General features: G+C 44.2%; 1 protein-coding gene across 3 annotated transcripts in view; it reads left to right on the top strand.

The window, feature by feature from the left end:
• ABCC4 (ATP binding cassette subfamily C member 4 (PEL blood group)) overlaps nt 1–17,190 on the top strand; it is a 185,073-nt gene that overhangs the window by 2,184 nt on the left and 165,699 nt on the right. The window contains exon 1 of one of the 3 annotated variants that reach the window (XM_070380663.1): nt 8,265–8,391. The exons of the other annotated variants lie outside the window; for them this stretch is intronic. The gene's annotated coding sequence lies outside the window, so the exon portion shown is untranslated. Of the gene's footprint in view, nt 1–8,264; nt 8,392–17,190 lie in introns of those variants that run through there. 3 annotated transcript variants of the gene reach the window in all.

Below are 17,190 nucleotides of genomic sequence, written 5' to 3'. Positions count from 1 at the left end.
GATCTTCTTGCAGTCCAGGGGACTCTCAAGAGTCAACACCACAGTTCAAAAACATCAGTTCTTCGGTGCTCAACCTTCTTTATGGTCCAGCTCTCATATCCATACATGACTACTGGAAAAACCATAGCTTTGACTATATATGTGGACCTGGGAGCCTGTTAGAAATGCAATTTTCCTGCACTCATTCTAGATCGGTTCTGTAAAATTAGAAGCTCTTGGGATGAGGTTTAAAGAAGCGTTCCAGGTGATTCTGATGGCAGGTTGATGCTGGCAACTGCTTTTTAAATTTTTTTTTTTTCTGGCAGCTGCTTTAAGCCACTCCTTGCACTGGCATTCAATATAATCTTTTAAAAAGGGGTCCAGACTTCCCTGGCAGACCAGTGGTTAAGACTGCTCTTGTAGTGCAGGGGGGTGACGATCCAGAGGAGAGGGGTTTCAGAGTTTGCAGACTTAGTTGTTGACCATAATAGCTGTCTTGTATTCAAAGCCTGAAGTACCTTAGTGATTTCCTTCTGTACCCAACTTCACTACCAAGGGAATGATGAACTGAGCCCAGCCAGGAAGTTTTGCCCAGAGAGAAGGCTCACCTTGTAGAGAAAGACCAAGTTTTCATGTTCTCATTGGGTATATACTTTAAATTTCATCTGCAGTTTAGTGTTTCACAGCAGTTTGCAGGTAGGATATAAGGATATGGATATTGGTGATTTTACCAATATGGGTGTTGGTATTGTTGTGGATTTTATAGAAAAATATTTTTATATTTTGTAAGAAATTTAAAACTATAAGGCAAGAAAGGAAGAATAAGGATTTGTTTTTATTAGCCAAGTACACTTAATGATATTTTGATTGTTTCTTAGTCTTTCCCCTAGAAATTTTTATGCACACCTGCTTACCCATAAACAGAGTATTCGTCTTTTGTATAAAACAAAATCGTTTTGAGTATTGAAGCTTTCTTAATTTTCTTTGGTTAACATTTAATACAAATCTTCAAAACATGGTATTTAATTGCAATTTATGCAGTCTTTCACTTTTGTTTAACAGTTTATTGCTGGTTATGATAAAATGACCAGTGAAAGGCCAAATTGTTTTCCATAAGGTTCGGACCAATTTGCCCTCTTCACAGCTGTTTGTGAGCTTATTTAAGTGTCAGCTTTGAATACCTAAATTAATTCTTCTAAGTCTAAGGTTAATATCAAACGGTCTTTGCTTTTTGGCCCCGCCATGAGGCATCCGGGATCTTAGTTCCCTGGCTGGGGATGGAACCTGTGTCCCTTGGCAGTGGAAGAGTAGAGTCTTAACCACTGGACCCCCTGGGAAGTCCGATAATATCAAACGTTTTTAATTTCAGTTTGTTTGATTTGTAAAAATAGAACCTTTTTTTGGTGCCTACTGACCACTTATTTATTTTTTTGAATTGTGTATTAATAGATTTTTTTTTTCATAGGCATTTATATTTTTGAAATAACTTGTAAAAGCACTTATAATTTTACAGATTTTCATTTCTCTGAATTTAAAGGTTTTAAATGATATGTGATTAAGTATATCAAGCTTTTTGGTTTCTCCTGTTGCTTTTATAATATGTCTTTGTAAAATCCCAGCATCATTTAAATCTCTGTAGGCATTTTATTTTAATCTTATTTCATTTCTAACAATAAAGCCAAGTAGAATTTCATTTTTTCCTGAAACAGCCCATTTTCCTGTCATGGTTTATTGAATAATTCTTGCTCATCCCTGTTATTGAAAATAAAGAGCACAGTTAACGAACTGTCTCCAGCTGGGGAATGGATTCTCCAGTCTGCTAAGACTCTCCCTGGTGATATCCTTGCTGTCCTGCACTTCAGCCCCCTGGGGTGTGCTCTGCATTTCTCAACCACCTTGGTCCCAGAGGCCAGCAGGTTGAGGGCTAGTACAGGACCTATCCACAGAGATGAGGGTTGAGTAGGGTCTTGGACCAGATGCACTTGTTCCATCAGTCATTCAGTTCAGTCGCTCAGTTGTGTCCAATTCTTTGTGAGCCCATGGACTGCAGCACACCAGGCTTCCCTGTCCATCATCTCCTGCAGTTTGCTCAAACTCATGTCCATCGAGTCTGTGATGCCATCCAACCATCTCATCCTCTGTCATCCCCTTCTCCTCCTGACCTCAATCTTTCCCAGCATCAGGGTCTTTTCTAATGAGTCTGTTCTTCACATCAGGTGGCCAAAGTTAGTAAGAGCTTCAGCTTCAACATCAGTCCTTTCAATGCATATTTAGGACTGATATCTTTTTGGATTGACTGTTTGATCTCCTTGCACTCTAGGGGACTCTGAAGAGTCTTCAGTAACACCACAGTTCAAAAGCATCAGTTCTTCAGTGCTCAGCTTTCTTTATGGTCCAACTCTCACATCCAAACATGACTACTGAAAAAGCCATAACTTTGACTATGTGGACATTTGTCAGCAAAGTAATGTCTCTGCTTTTTAATATGCTGTGTAGGTTTGTCATAGCTCTTTTTCTAAGGAGTAAGCATCTTTTAATGTCATGGCTACAGTCACTATCTGCAATGATTTTGGAGCCCAAGAAAATAAAGTCTGTCACTGTTTCCATTGTTTCCCCTTCTATTTGCCATGAAGTGATGGGACTGGGTGCCGTGGTCTTCGTTTTTTGAACATCGAGTTTTAAGCCAACTTTTTCACTCTCCTCTTTCACTTTCATCAAGAGGCTCTTGAGTTCCTCTTCCTTTTCTGCTATAAGTGTGGTATCATCTACATATCTGAGGTTGTTGATATTTCTCCCAGCAATCTTGATTCCAGCTTGTGCTTCATCCAGCTTAGCATTTTGCATGATGTACTCTGCACATAAGTTAAATAAGCAAGGTGACAACATACAGCCTTGTTGTAATTCTTTCCCAATTTGGAACCAATTTGGAACCAGTCTGTTATTCCATATCTGGTTCTAACTATTGCTTCTTGACCTGCATACAGATTTCTCAGGAGGCAGGTAAGGTGGTCTGGTATTCCCATCTCTTGAAGAACTTTCCACAGTTTTTTGTGATCCACACAATCAAAGGCTTTGGCATAGTCAATAAAACAGAAGTAGATGTTCTTCTAGAACTCTCTTGCTTTTTTGATGATCCAGCAGATGTTGGCAACTTTATCTCTGGTGCCTCTGTGTTTTCTAAATCCAGCTTGAACACATGGATGTTCTCAGTTCGTGTACTGTTCAAGCCTGGCTTGGAGAATTTTGAGCATTACTTTGCTAGTGGGAGAGATAAGTACAGTTGTGTGGTAGTTTGAACATTCTTTGGCATTGCCTTTCTTTGGGATTGGAATGAAAACTGACTTTTTCCAGTCCTGTGTCCGCTGCCGAGTTTTCCACGTTTGTTGGCACATAGAGTGCAGCACTTTCACAGCATCATCTTTTAGGATTTGTAATAGCTTAGCTGGAATTCCATCACATCCACTAGCGTTGTTCATAGTGATGCTTCCTAAGGCCCACTTGACTTCACACTCACGGATGTCTGGCTTTAGGTGAATGATCGCACCATCGTGGTTATCTGGGTCATTAAGATGTTTTTTTGTGTAGTTCTCCTGTGCCACCTCTTTTTAATATCTTCTACTTCTGTAAGGTCCATACTATTTCTGTCCTTTATTGTGCTCATCTTTGCATGAAATGGTCTTTTAGTATCTCTAATTTTCTTGAAGAGATCTCTAGTCTTTCCCAGTCTATTGTTTTTCCTCTTTTTTTTCCGCATTGATCACTTAGGAAGGTTTTCTTATCTCTGCATGATATTCTGTGGAACTCTGCATTCAGATGGACATATATCTTTCCTTTCCTTCTTTGCCTTTCGCTTCTCTTCTTTTCCCAGCTATTTGTAAGGCATTCTCAGACAACCATTTTGCCCTAAATCGTAATTCCCCTGACACTGACCACATTTCAGTTAGTGAACTGTCCCCTTGCAAAGGGAGTGTGGTTGTGGAAACTGCCATTGATGTCAAGACAGACTCTCTAGAGACTCGTGTCAGAGAATCTGATGACATGAGGGGGATGTGAACTGGCTGAGTGCTGAGATGGTTTAGGGAGGTTGGTTCTGTTAGGTCCTCAGTAACTGTCGATGGTGAATACATATAAATGTTTAATTTCAAACTAGGATTCTTGGCACCATTTTCAGAATTCCACTTGTATGAATCTTGTTGTTCTTCATTAACAGTCAGAAATCCACATGTTGTTGATGGAGTCTGGGTGAGCTCTCCGGGGCTCTTTCTCTGGCTTTGTTCTGTTCTGCCTTTTTAGACACATATGTAATTTTTTTAATTAATTAATTTGGCTAAGTTGGATCTTAGTTGGGGCATATAAACTCTTAGTTCGGGTAGGCGGGATCTAATTTCCTGACCAGGGCTCAAACCTGGATCCCCTGCATTGGGAGTGTGGAGTCTTAGCCACTGAACCCCAGGGAAGTCCTCCTAGGCATTTAGTTCGATTATTTTTGGTGATTTTATACAATAACTCCAGCTCCAAGGAAGATGCAGAAGGATCACCCTAAAGGTGTATTAAAGTTTACTACTAAGTCCTTGGGCTTCCTTCATAGCTCAGTCGGTAAAGAATCTGCCTGCAATGCAGGAGACCCAGATTCGATTCCTGGGTTGGAAAGATCCCCTGGAGAAGGAAATGGCAACCCATTCCAGTATTCATGCCTGGAGAATCCCTTGGACAGAGGAGCCTGGCAGGCTACACTCCATGGGGTCGCAAGAGTCGAACATGACTTAGCGACTAAACTACTACTACTGCTACTAAGTCCTTACCGTGAAATAAACAGTGTAACAGATTTAACTCCTGTAGTTTATTCTTGATATTGGGGTTTTATACTCCACATCTGGTCAGCCTGAGAGATGGCAACTAGTGTCCATTCAGATGTGTCAAGTGAGTAATTTGCTTTTCTGAGTCATCCACGGGTCCCCCGGTGTGTTGACTCCCTTCCCTTTGTTGACCTGAAACAGACTGTCAAGATATTTCTCCTGCAAAGATGGGTTTATGTGGGAACAGCAGAGAATTGCAGTCTGCAGCCATGGGAAGCCATGTGCAAGTCTACAAAGGAGAAGGAAGGAGAACTCTTATAGAGGGAAAGAAGACTTGGCAGAGTTATTGTAGTGAACAGAATCCATGGCTTTTCATTGGCTGAATCCTTGCCAGGAAAGGAAGATTGTTACCTCTTGCCACTGGGCTCTGATATTGTTGCAGTCAGGAGAGCTCCCCTTCCTGGTCTCCCAACTATGTAATTGAGGTTTCTCTGTGTGTTAATTTTTTACACCTGTGTGTCTTTCCCCCCAGACTATGTCTCCTCTGTGATGTGTGGAACATTTTCATCCTAAATCTTGCCTGTAATGTTTCAGTGGAGCCAGAGAACACTGTCCTTCTTACCATGAGGCTATTACTATGGGTTTGAGTAAGATAAACCTCTTTGAGTGTTTTCTGTAATGAGTTCGATCTCTGCTCCAGGAAGATCCCCTGGAGAAGAGAATGGCTATCCACTCTAGTAGTCTTGCCTGGAGAATTCCATGGACAGGGGAGCCTGGCAGGCTATAGTCCATGGGTTACCAAGAATCTGACCCAACTGAGCAACTAACATTATCTGTTAAACTTGCCAGCGCTGTTCTTACTAGTGAGTATACAGCAGTTTCTCAGCCCTCAATATGATTGACTCACCTTGTTGGCCCTAAAGTTTGAATGCCTAATCCCTCCCACTTTATATTATTTATTTTTTAAATCAATAAATTAAGATCTTTTTGTTGGAGTTTTCAATGTCAAACTCAAAAATTAATAGACTGAATAGACAGAAAAATAGAAGGATATAGGAGACCCAAAAAGCACTATGAACCAGTTCAACATGGTTAAGATTTATACAATTTTCACACAACAGCAGGATGCAAATTCTGTTCGCGTTCCCATAGATGATAAATCTCTCCGGTGTAGAGGAGACACTGATACATATCCAGGGTCATGAAACAAGGTGCAGAACTTTCATGGTCTAAAGGTGTTAAAATCATACAGAGTCTGTTCCCTTATTACTGTGGAATTATGTTAGAAACCAATATCAAAAGATACTTGAAAATAACCTACATATTTTTAAGATCTGCACCCTGTTTTTAAGTTCCTCTCAAAGCATGAGAACAGCTGGCTTGTTCACTCTTGTGGGGACTCAACAAGGTATTGGGGAGGAAGGGGGCTTCCTGTGTTCGGAGATAAATATACCTGGTCCTTGACTCCTTGGATAGTAGACCCTCGTTGCACCTGGTTTTGTCTTCCTTTTACCAAAGTGGGACATTGAGGAGCTCAGAGTTAAGGCAAGGTGACAAATTCCAGAGTATGGGCTATGACCTCCGTGTTGCTGTGTGTATTTCCTCACCCGGGGCACACAGAATGCCTGGATTGACTGAGCTTATAAGGGTGATTGAGTGGAAATCTCACATTTGTCAACAGAAAGCTCGTGAACATAAAGTTGCTCACCCAATAAATTGCTTTTATTTTTCAGACCCTTGTTGGTGTGTTTTGTTGGTGAGGATGTGACAGATTATGTGATAAACCCATCTGGCTACTACTTTAAACTTCTACTGAAGAGATTTCTCAACTCTGAAGAGATTTCTCAACTCGGCAGTGTACCTTCTTCCCTTTCTGTAAAGAGAGAAAGTTGTCCTGGTTTTTTTTTTTTTTTCTGTTCAGAGAGGAGGTTTAACAATTCCATTTCTAATTACAGTATTTCCCATCAGTTTAAAAAAGCTATTTACAAGAAGCATTATTACACTGCTGCTACTGCTGCTAAGTCGCTTCAGTCATGTCCGACTCTGCGACCCCATAGACGGCAACCCACCAGGCTCCCTCGTCCCTGGGATTCTCCAGGCAAGAACACTGGAGTGGGTTGCCATTTCCTTCTCCAGTGCATAAGAGTGAAAAGTGAAAGTGAAGTCGCTCAGTCGTGTCCGACTCTTAGCGACCCCATGGACTGTAGCCCACCAGGCTCCTCCATCCATGGGATTTTCCAGGCAAGAGTACTGGAGTGGGGTGCCATTGCCTTCTCTGATTATTACACTACTACTACTTTTAAATTCATTAAACACTTCTAAATATCTAGAAAGACTAGATATTTCATATATGAACTTACTTATCCACTATGTACACGGTACTGTTAAATAAAATTGCACACACCTAATAATGGTTATAATTTGTGGTATCTTCTAAATATGACCATTTTGGCCTGAACCATTTCCTACCTCACTTCCTTCTCTCTACCACCAATTGTCCTGTTTTTAAACAGAAATTCAGTTCTGTTGCTCAGTCATGTCTGACTCTTTGTGACCCCATGGACTGCAACACGCCAGGCTTCCCTGTCCATTACCAATTCCTAGTTGCTGCTGCTGCTGCTGCTGCTAAGTCACTTCAGTTGTGTCCGACTCTGTGCGACCCCATAGACGGCAGCCCACCAGGCTCCCCCGTCCCTGGGATTCTCCAGGCAAGAACACTGGAGTGGGTTGCCATTTCCTTTTCCAGTGCATTAAAGTGAAAAGTGAAAGTGAAGTTGCTCAGTCGTCTCTTAGCGACCCCATGGACTGCAGCCTACCAGCTCCTCCATCCATGGGATTTTACAGGCAAGAGTATTGGAGTGGGGTGCCATTGCCTTCTCTGACCAACTCCCAGAGCTTGCTCAAAAACTCTGGGAGCTTGCTTAAATAGAAGGGAGATGGCTTAAACCTTAAGCCTGGGCCTGTAGGGGTTGGTGTATTGGTGCCTCAGATTACACAGGTGGCGTTTATATGAGTTCTGAATGTTCGTTGAGCAACACAGTTTGTTCACTTGTAAAACATAATACATTTTTAATAGCACAGGTAAGTGCCTCCGGCATATCAAGCCCTCAATAAATGGGGACACTGAAGATTATTGCAAGACCCTCCCTCCCTCCCTCTCTTGAGTGGATTTGGTCTTCTCTGCTAGGAGCCACTCAGAAAGTAAGTTGAAGTATTTTGAAGGGAAATTCCGCAGGGCCGCCTTCTCATCAGCCCCGTTCCTCAGGAGGGATTCCTTTCCTGTAAAGGGGGGAGACCTTCTTAGAAATCCTTACAGGAAGGATGAAGTGCCACTGGAAGGAATCCTGCAGAGCCAGCCGCCAGCTCATAGACACAAAGAGGGAATCAGTTGCCTTTGATTTCTGGGAACTGGCCTCTTTAGTGAGGGCAGAGCAAAGTTAGGGAGTAGTACCTAGTGCTGAACATGTGTGGAAAGGTTGGGCTGGGGTTGGGTGAGGTTCCTGTGGGTGAGATTAAACTCCACTTGCAAACTGCGGGTGAACCCGAGGCCGGCCTCGCCATTCTGTGACTCCCAGTCATCTCCGGCTGATTCTTCTGGAAAGTCTTACTCTGAGAGGTTGGTGGCAGGCGAACGGCGGGTGGGGTGTCCACACACAGGTTGAATCCAGCTGGCCCAGAGCCACACAGACAGCCTGTCTGTGGTTTAAAGCCGCACTGTGGTTTCCTCCTGCTCACGTGTTTAGGCTAAATTCTGGCAAGAATGTCAAGGCAGGCAGAGGTGAACGTGAGCGCCGCTGCAGCCCCCTGTATGTGGAAGAAGCCACCGGCCCAAGCGTGGTGAAGCGTGTGGGCCTGAGTGAGGTCAGGAGCCCCTCCAGGCAGGAAGGGGTGATCCTCCACACTTCCTGCCTCCTTCGTGCTCACTTCCTCCGGCCTCTTTCTGCTTCCTGCCCCTGCCTTCTGTGTTCTCTGCTTTATTTTGTAGCTCATTTTTAAACTTTTAAATTTATTTTTAAATGTTTTTATCTTTTGGCTGCGCTGTGGGGAATGTGGAATTTTTAGTTCCCCGGCCAGGGATTGAACCCCTGCCCCCTGCACTGGAAGTGTGGCATTTCAACCTCTGGACTTCCAGGGAAAGTCCCTCTGTTTTGTTTTTTATCTCTGCCGTCCCTCCTTCCCTCCTTAGAAAATTAGCCCCACTTGGTAGTCCCACAGAAGTCCGAAGTGAGGTTTGGTGATCTTTGAAGATGTGGGTTGAGGATTATCAGCGGAGGGCCTGGCCTCCCTCCATTTCCTCTCTCAGCTCCCCTCCTGCTGAAGCAAGAGGCAGGGTCTCGTCTCATTGTGGGCACAGCCACGCTGAGCACTCCTGGACTCGCTGAGATATTCAAGAATACCTTGCTACCTTAAGCAGATTTCTATACTACCAGGTAGAAGGCTGTCACAACCATGATTAACGTTTGTATCGATAAAAGATTGGCCAAGCACAGCCACTTTCTTTGCCTCCAGCTGAAGAAACTGAGGTGCAGAGAGGTTAAAAAAATTTCATGTCCAAAGCAACACAAATTTGTAAATGGGGAGGAGGCTGTTATTTCAGCTTCAGATGTTGGAAGTCAAGTGCCAGAGACCCTTGGAAGGCAGAGAATGAGTTACATACAGCTCTAAGAGTGGTGTGAGCCAAGAAGACAACAGGTGGTGCTTGTAAAAAAAGCTATATTGTATCTTCATTTGTGTAGAAATTCTCAAGTCCATTTCCAAAAGCATATTGCACTACAAATGATGCCTTTATTCCTAAACATTTAACAATCTGGTGTTGATGTTCAGTCTTAAATTTCTGACGTGTCCCCTGGTTCCTAATGGATGTTAGCATTTGACTTGATTGTAGAGCAAAGCAAAACCTTTGTGTTCCTTATATCCTGGTCTTTTGACAGGCCAGGATCCTAGTATTCTTGCGCTTGCATCTTTTTGTTTTATTTATTTTAAGATTTTTGTTTATTTTGTTTATTTTTGTTTTTTTTGGCTGGGCCATGCAGCTTGTAGGATCTTCGTTCCCTCACCAGAGATCAAACCCCAGCTCTCAGCGGTGAGAGCATGAAGTTGTAACCGTTGGGTAGCTAGGGAATTCCTGCATCTTTTTATTTTGGAAGGAAATTATATGGTATGGCAGCCTCCCTTCTGCTCCTCTCCCCAACAAAAGGGGGGAAAAAAAAACCTTGATTTGATAGGAAATCAGATTAATAGTAAAATTTTTGATTGCCTGAAGTTGTAGAGCTGTTCTCAGTCTGTTTTCAAAAAGTTGCTCCTTTTGGCCTGCCTCAACTCCTGGTTTGCCCAAGACAGTCCTGATTTACACTCCTTAATCACACTGTAATTATTAACAGCACCCTGTTTTACTCCTAGCAGTATCTTAGTGAAGTCACTCAGTCATGTCCAACTCTTTGCGACCCCATGGACTGTAGCCTATCAGGCTCCTCTGTCCGTGGGATTTTCCAGGCAAGAGTACTGGAGTGGATTGCCATTTCCTTCTCCAGGGGATCTTCCCGACCCAGGAATCGAACCCAGGTCTCCTGCATTGCAGGCAGACGTTTTACCATCTGAGCCACCAGGGAAGCCCAGCAGTATCTTAGGTTGGGTGATAAATAATATGGTCGCTCTAACAGAGCTAAATTCATATTCCATAAAATATGTTCCTCCCTCTCCAGTGGGTTCAGTCCCTGCGTGGGGAAGATCCCCTGAAGAAGGGAATGGCAACCCAGTCCAGTATTCTTGCCTGGAGATCCCATGGGCAGAGGATCCTGGCAGGCTACAGTCCATGGGGTCGCAAAATGCTGGACATGACTGAGCAACTAACACACACACACACACACACACACCTGTGGAGTATGGGCAGGAACTGTGGACAGAGTTCAGCTAAACTTTGATGCATTTGAGTAATGACAAGTGAAATCCTGTTACTGTCACCACTTGAGCAGGTATCCTTCTAAGATAATCCCTGACCTGTGATTTGTACGTGAGAGTGATGGCTGTGAAAGCTGCAAGGAGAGTGTGTGCTCCTGGAGGTGGCACTTGGGCATCTGGGTTGCTTGGTCCTTCCAGCCGTGGGCCCCCGGGGAATGCACAGAGTCACTGGGGCTGGAGGCACAGTGCCTAAGGGGTCTCCTGAAGGTGTATGCAAGTCCAGCCATTGAAGGTGCTTATCTCCAGCTGAACAGAAAGCCAAGACGAGGGCACTTTGAGCAGCCAGGCACCAGGGAAGCCCTGGGTCAGGTGGAGAGGCTGGCAGTTCCCCAGATGACCCGCACCCTCACCGTCTTAGGTAGCTAAGACGATAGACTGGTTACACTGCTTTTGCAGTGGGTTGGAGGAAGAATAGGCCAAGGGTTCTGAGGGGCGTGGGGGCTCCCTTGGGCTCGGCCAAGGCTGAGGACCCCTCTGCCCTGTTGGAAGGACCCCATGTCTGAGATGAGGCTCAGTAAGTGACTCTGAACTCTGTGCTGACTGTCCTGGCGGTAACCAGCTGTGTGATCTCGATCTTGGTCCGGATCCAATCTGAGCCAGTTTCTTTATTCGCCCAATTGAACATGTTAGCATTAGCCTCGTGGGTGGATGGAAAGGAGATATTAGATGTCAGCCACCTTTGCTGCTTTCCTCGGGGACCTCAAGCCCAGCTACTATCTCTCCCAGGTTCCCTGGTTCTCTCCCTCCTACAGGACATTCTTTTATGCTCTCTGTTGCTTAAGAGGCAAACACTTAGCGTCTCAGGATTTTTCTTTAAGTGCTTTAGGCCTTTGGGCTCCTGCCCCACTGTTCCTTTGGCTTGGAACAGGATGAACCACTTGTCCTTCGGGTCTTGGTCCTCACCTGGCCTCCTTGGTGAGCTCTGTTCTTCACCCCGTCTAAAGTGGCCGTCCCCACCCTCAGTTGTGTCTTCCTGTTTTATTTTCTGTCTGGTTATTATCATTGTTCTTGACCTGTCTCTATAATTTGATTATCATCCCTCTTCTCAAGTTTGAACTCTGTAAAAAAAAAAAAAAAAAAAAAAGACCCTATCTAAGGTCTCAGAGAAGGCAATGGCACCCCCACTCCAGTACTGTTGCCTGGAAAACCCCATGGATGGAGGAGCCTGGTAGGTTGCAGTCCATGGGGTCTCTAAGGGTCGGACACAACTGAGCGACTTCACTTTCACTTTCCACTTTCATGCATTGGAGAAGGAAATGGCAACCCACTCCAGTGTTCTTACCTGGAGAATCCCATGGACGGAGAAGCCTGGTAGGCTGCAGTCCATGGGGTCGCACAGAGTCGGACACGATTGAAGCGACTTAGTAGTAGTAGTAGTAGTAGTAAGGTCTAGAACCTAGAAAAGTGTCTTACTTAATGGGTGATGAAGATTAATTTGAATTAAAGTTATAATTCTGGTTTCCCTATAGTCCTGTGATTGAGATTCCTAGTGAAAAAAAGCTTGTGGGTTGCATCCTTTTTTATTAATAAAGGGGTCATGCATATCTTATGGTTTGAGGGCTACTTCCCAGGGGATTGAGGGAGAAAGGTCTCATCTGGATATGCCTCTCTTGACCATGGCATTCAGCTCACGGGCTGGTTTAGGGCTGGGAGACAGAACGGCCTGGAGCCAAGGTGACACTTCAGTTCAGGCGCTCCGTCGTGTCGACTCTTTGCGACCCCATGGACTGCAGCACACCAGGCCTCCCTGTCCATCACCAACTCCCGGAGTTTACTCAAACTCATGTCCATTGAGTCACAGGGCATCCGTAAAGAATCTCCTGCAGAGCATTCTCCCTGCTGACAAAACCTGTTTCTGTTGTTTTTGGTTGCTTTTTTCCCACCTCTGCAAGCTTTTGTGCTTATAGGAAACTTTTTTTTTAAGCAAATGGGAGAATGTACCAAAATTATTAAGGAAGCTGTTTTAGCCTGTCCTCAGATTCACTAGGGAGTTTTCTCTCTCTCTACTTAACTTCCAATCAAATAAGCCCTTTAATAGATCACATACAGAGAGGCTTTTCAAAAGATGTTTTTGTTCTTTCTGGATATACAGTTAGCTATTCAAGCTAAGGGTTGTTATGTTCATAATTGACCTATAATACTTCAAAGAATGAACTGGTTTAGCTGGAATTTTCCTAAAGTCAGTCCTGTTGACTTTGTATTGCCCAGATAGAAAGTGTATGATTTATAATTAGCCTTCCCCCTTTAACTCTGAGTAATAGGCAGAAAGGCTATTAGATTTTAAATTGGTGTTAAATTTTGGACAGCTGTTCTCAATATTGTGTAAAGAATTCCACATTGTCTGTCTGGAGTCTCTGCTGAGAGACGAGTTGCCTAGAAGACAGACGGACAGAATAGTCTTAAAGAAGGACTGACCTGTTGCGGAAGAGTGGTTTTATATTCAAAGCCAGTGTGGGCGCTGGGGGTTTTTCCATCACACCCTCTGCCTTAGGGCTGTTGGGCCTTGTCTGTTTTGTTTATGGAGCTTAAGCATCTTTCAGTAGTTGAGTTGCTCAGTCATGTCCGATTCTTTGTGACCCCACGAATCGCAGCATGCCAGGCCTCCCTGTCCATCACCAACTCCCAGAGTTTACTCAAATTCATATCCATCGAGTCGGTGATGCCATCTAGCCATCTCATCCTCTGTCGTCCCCTTCTCCTCCTGTCCCCAATCCCTCCCAGCATCAGTCTTTTCCAATGAGTCAACTCTTCGCATGAGGTGGCCAAAGTACTGGAGTTTCAGCTTCAGCATCAGTCCTTCCAAAAAACACCCAGGACTGATCTCCTTTAGAATGGACTGGTTGGATCTCCGTGCACTCTCAAGAGTTATCTCCAACACCACAGTTCAAAAACATCAATTCAAAAGCATTAATTCATGACCACTGGAAAAACCATAGCTTTGACTAGATGGACCTTTGTCGGCAAAGTAATGTCTCTGCTTTTTAGTATGCTATCTAGGTTGGTCATGACTTTCCTTCCAAGGAGTAAACATCTTTTAATTTCATGTCTGCAGTCACCATCTGCAGTGATTTTGGAGCCCAAAAAAATAAAGTCAGCCACTGTTTCCCTATTTGCCATGAAGTGATGGGACCAGATGCCATGATCTTAGTTTTCTGATTGTTGAACTTTAAGCCAACTTTTTCACTCTCCAAATATGAACTCAAATCACTGCTTTTTGGAGAAGGAAATGGCAACCCACACCAGTGTTCTTGCCTGGAGAATCCCAGGGACGGGGGAGCCTGGTGGGCTGTGGTCTATGGGGTCGCACAGAGTCGGACACAACTGAAGTGACTTAGCAGCAAGCAAAGAACTATCCTGTATAAATGACTTAACTGCCTCTTTACTGCCCTTCTCAGGGGGATGCCCGCACCCTTTCTCTCCAAGTGTGTGTGCATCTCTGCCTTGCTCGTCTCTTAACTGAACAAACTGTTTCTTTGTGTGCTTTCCCTCTTGTTGTAACGCTGTGTCTAATAATAAACTTTGTACCTACATTTACAAAAAAAAAAAAATCACTGCCTTTTTTTTTTTTTTTATAACTGCATTTTCTCCTAATCATGTAGGTTGGTGACATAGAAATTCAGTGAAAAGGTAGGCTCAACTACTTTATTAGTTATTCTGTTTACTTGGAGGAAAATCATAGCTGTGTTATCAGCTGCACTTCTTTTCAAACCTCATACCATTTGCCACAAAATATTTTGGATTGTAGGGCAACATCGGCCAGGGGCTGAAGTCTCTGTCAGTGTTCCTGCCTTAAATATTAAAAATCAGTTGCAAAAAATATAAATAAATAAAAATTAGTTGCTATGCTGTATGGTTCAGTGGTAAAGGATCTGCCTGCCAATGTAAGAGATGCAAGTTCGATCCCTGGGTCTGGAAGATCCCCTGGAGGAGGAAATGGCAAACCACTCTAGTATTCTTGCCTAGGAAATCCCATGAACAGAGGAGCCTGGTGGACTAGTCCACGGGGTGTCAGAGAGTCAGCCATGACTGAGTGAATCACCAGGTCAGGTCATCTTATAGAAGCATCTGATGATCATGCCTGAGGAGAAAGAAGCTTGGGCAAAAACATGAAGAGCTGAAGTAGGTTGTTAAGAAAACCCTGGAGCCAGTTAGAAGAGGCATTGGACAGAACAAGAAGGTCCATGGCATTGGACAGAACAAGAAGGTCATGGTGCTGCACCAAGAGTCCTCTACCCTCCCAGTGGAACAGAAGGAAATGCATCAGATGCTGCCTCAGTGAACAGGGTGCCTTTTTTGTCAACTTACTGTGTTTTCAGTGTCTTCCTCTGGGGAATTGAAGGCACAATGCGAGTCTGATAGGTGGACCTGAAGAGTCATGACCCCAGGGGAAGGGACTAGGAACAAAAAGAAGCAGTAACAGAGGGTGTTATTCCGGACTTCACACCTGAGCCAAGTTGAAAGCTACGGAAAATCTGCACAAGACAGAATTGCACCCTGAGATTCACTCCTGTGTTGAAGGGGGCCCTTGTTTGTCCCTTCTGAATGAATCATCGGAGAATGAGAATGTCTAAAAATTAGAACTATGCTGTGAGGAGACTTTGGGGGATAAAAGTTTGGAAATTTGGGGGAAGCTCCAAATAAGTGTTCTGAATAAATTGTATTTGAAATAGAGATAATTGGAATTGATGCATCTTTTTTTTTTTTTTTGATGCATCTTCTTGATTTTTTTTTTTTTTTTGATGGCAGAGTATCTGTTTTTCTTCTCCTTTTTGGGGACATAAGATCAGTGGGGACACACATGACACATAGGTTTGTTTTTGTGTTAAGTATTTTGTGCAAGAATTTAGTTCTGCCCAGAATAGACTTTGCAATATGTATTAGGGGATTTGGGGAAATGAACACAGTAAAGATAGCTTGTGGCCTCATGGGGCTTGAACCCTCCACTGAAAGTAGAGAGGGTTGATTTAGATTTCTTATTTGGCTGAAATTTGTGGCAATTCCAACAGCGGTTGGCTGGAAGGTGCTTTCTTTCCTGGCTATGGAAGGTTTTTCCTAAGTACACGAACAGTGTGAGATATTGTCTCAGGTCCCTGATATTAAGCAGTCTGCACCTCTTTGAGGTCATCCAATAATTTAGATTTCTCATGCATCCCAATTCGGGCTTCCCAGGTAGCTGAGTGAGTGGTGAAGCATCTCTGCCTGCAAATGCAGGAGACACAGGTTCGATTCCTGGGGTCGGGAAGATCCCCTGGAGGAGGACATGGAAACCGACTCCAGTATTCTTGCCTGGAGAATCCCATGGACAGAGGAGTCTGGTGGGCTACATACAGTCCATGGGGTCGCAAAGAGGTGGACCTGACTAAGTGACTGAGCGTGCGTGTACATACACACCCATGAATGCCAACTCAGATGGCTTTTTGTTAGATTTCGTGGGCAGAGGCTTGCGATGAGAGTTCTTGGGGAAAGCTGAGGGGAAGGGTTGGAGCTTCCTGAATATTACCCAGGCTTTGGTTTAATGGTGATTTTAGGTTGAGGGAACGCTGTCCCTTCTCCTGGTTTCATGCAAAGCCATGTCATGTTCTGTGCCCTGTTTCTCTTAGGCCTAATGTCTGTTGCGCTAAATAGCAAAGGAACATGAAGTTAAGTAAGCTTCACCTTAAACCTCAAAGAAGTTCCATTGCAAACTGGAGCTATTGTGGGAGTTATTGCCAAGTTCTCATCTGCTTCTTGCAAAATTTTGGACAAACAGGTTGATATTTATATGTAGGTCTTATAAACCCTGGACTGCTAGGATGTCCAGGGCTGCAAATATTTGCCCAGGTTTTATACAGACAGTCTGTTAACGATATCTGTGGTCTCAGAGAGTAAACAACTTCCACATGGACTTCTGTGCGAGACTGGCATGGCTGGTGGGGCCTGTGTGTGAACCCAAGGCCCGTGTGTGCCCCTCTTGTCCTCTACTGCTTGGCCAGCTGTCGGTGTTCTGTGCTCTGGAGATTTCACTGTTGACAGCCCTGTGCTCTGACTCAGGGTGGCAGATACTGTTTTTAGTAGAACCCAGCCAACTAGTATCACGTTGCACATACTAAAGCAATCTGTCTGCAGCTGTCTCTGAATTCATTTGCTAGCTGCACTTTGAGACCAGAGTTAATCATAGAGCTGAGTTAAATTCTGTCATGGGTCAGGAGAGAAAGGCCAGCCGGCTATTTCTGGTGGGTCTATTTTGGCGTGTCTTCTACTGCTCATCATTGGACTGCCATCTCTGAGGCATCAGAAAGGAGAACCTCTTCGGTGGGTGGCTCTGCAGACCAGCAGTATTGCCGTCACCTGGAGCTTGGGCGAAATGTACTCTCAGGTCCTGCCACAGGCTTAGTGAATCAGAATCTGTATTTGACCAAGGTCTCCAGGTGATTGAAATCCATGGGGCTAGGCCAGGCTCCTCTTGTCTTCTGCTTCG

The sequence above is a fragment of the Bos mutus genome, chromosome 12 (genome assembly GCF_027580195.1).
Source record: "Bos mutus isolate GX-2022 chromosome 12, NWIPB_WYAK_1.1, whole genome shotgun sequence".
In the NCBI taxonomy this organism is placed as follows: domain Eukaryota; kingdom Metazoa; phylum Chordata; class Mammalia; order Artiodactyla; family Bovidae; genus Bos; species Bos mutus.
The sequence above is the reverse complement of the archived record's forward strand: the minus strand, read 5'-3'. Positions and strand labels throughout refer to the sequence as shown.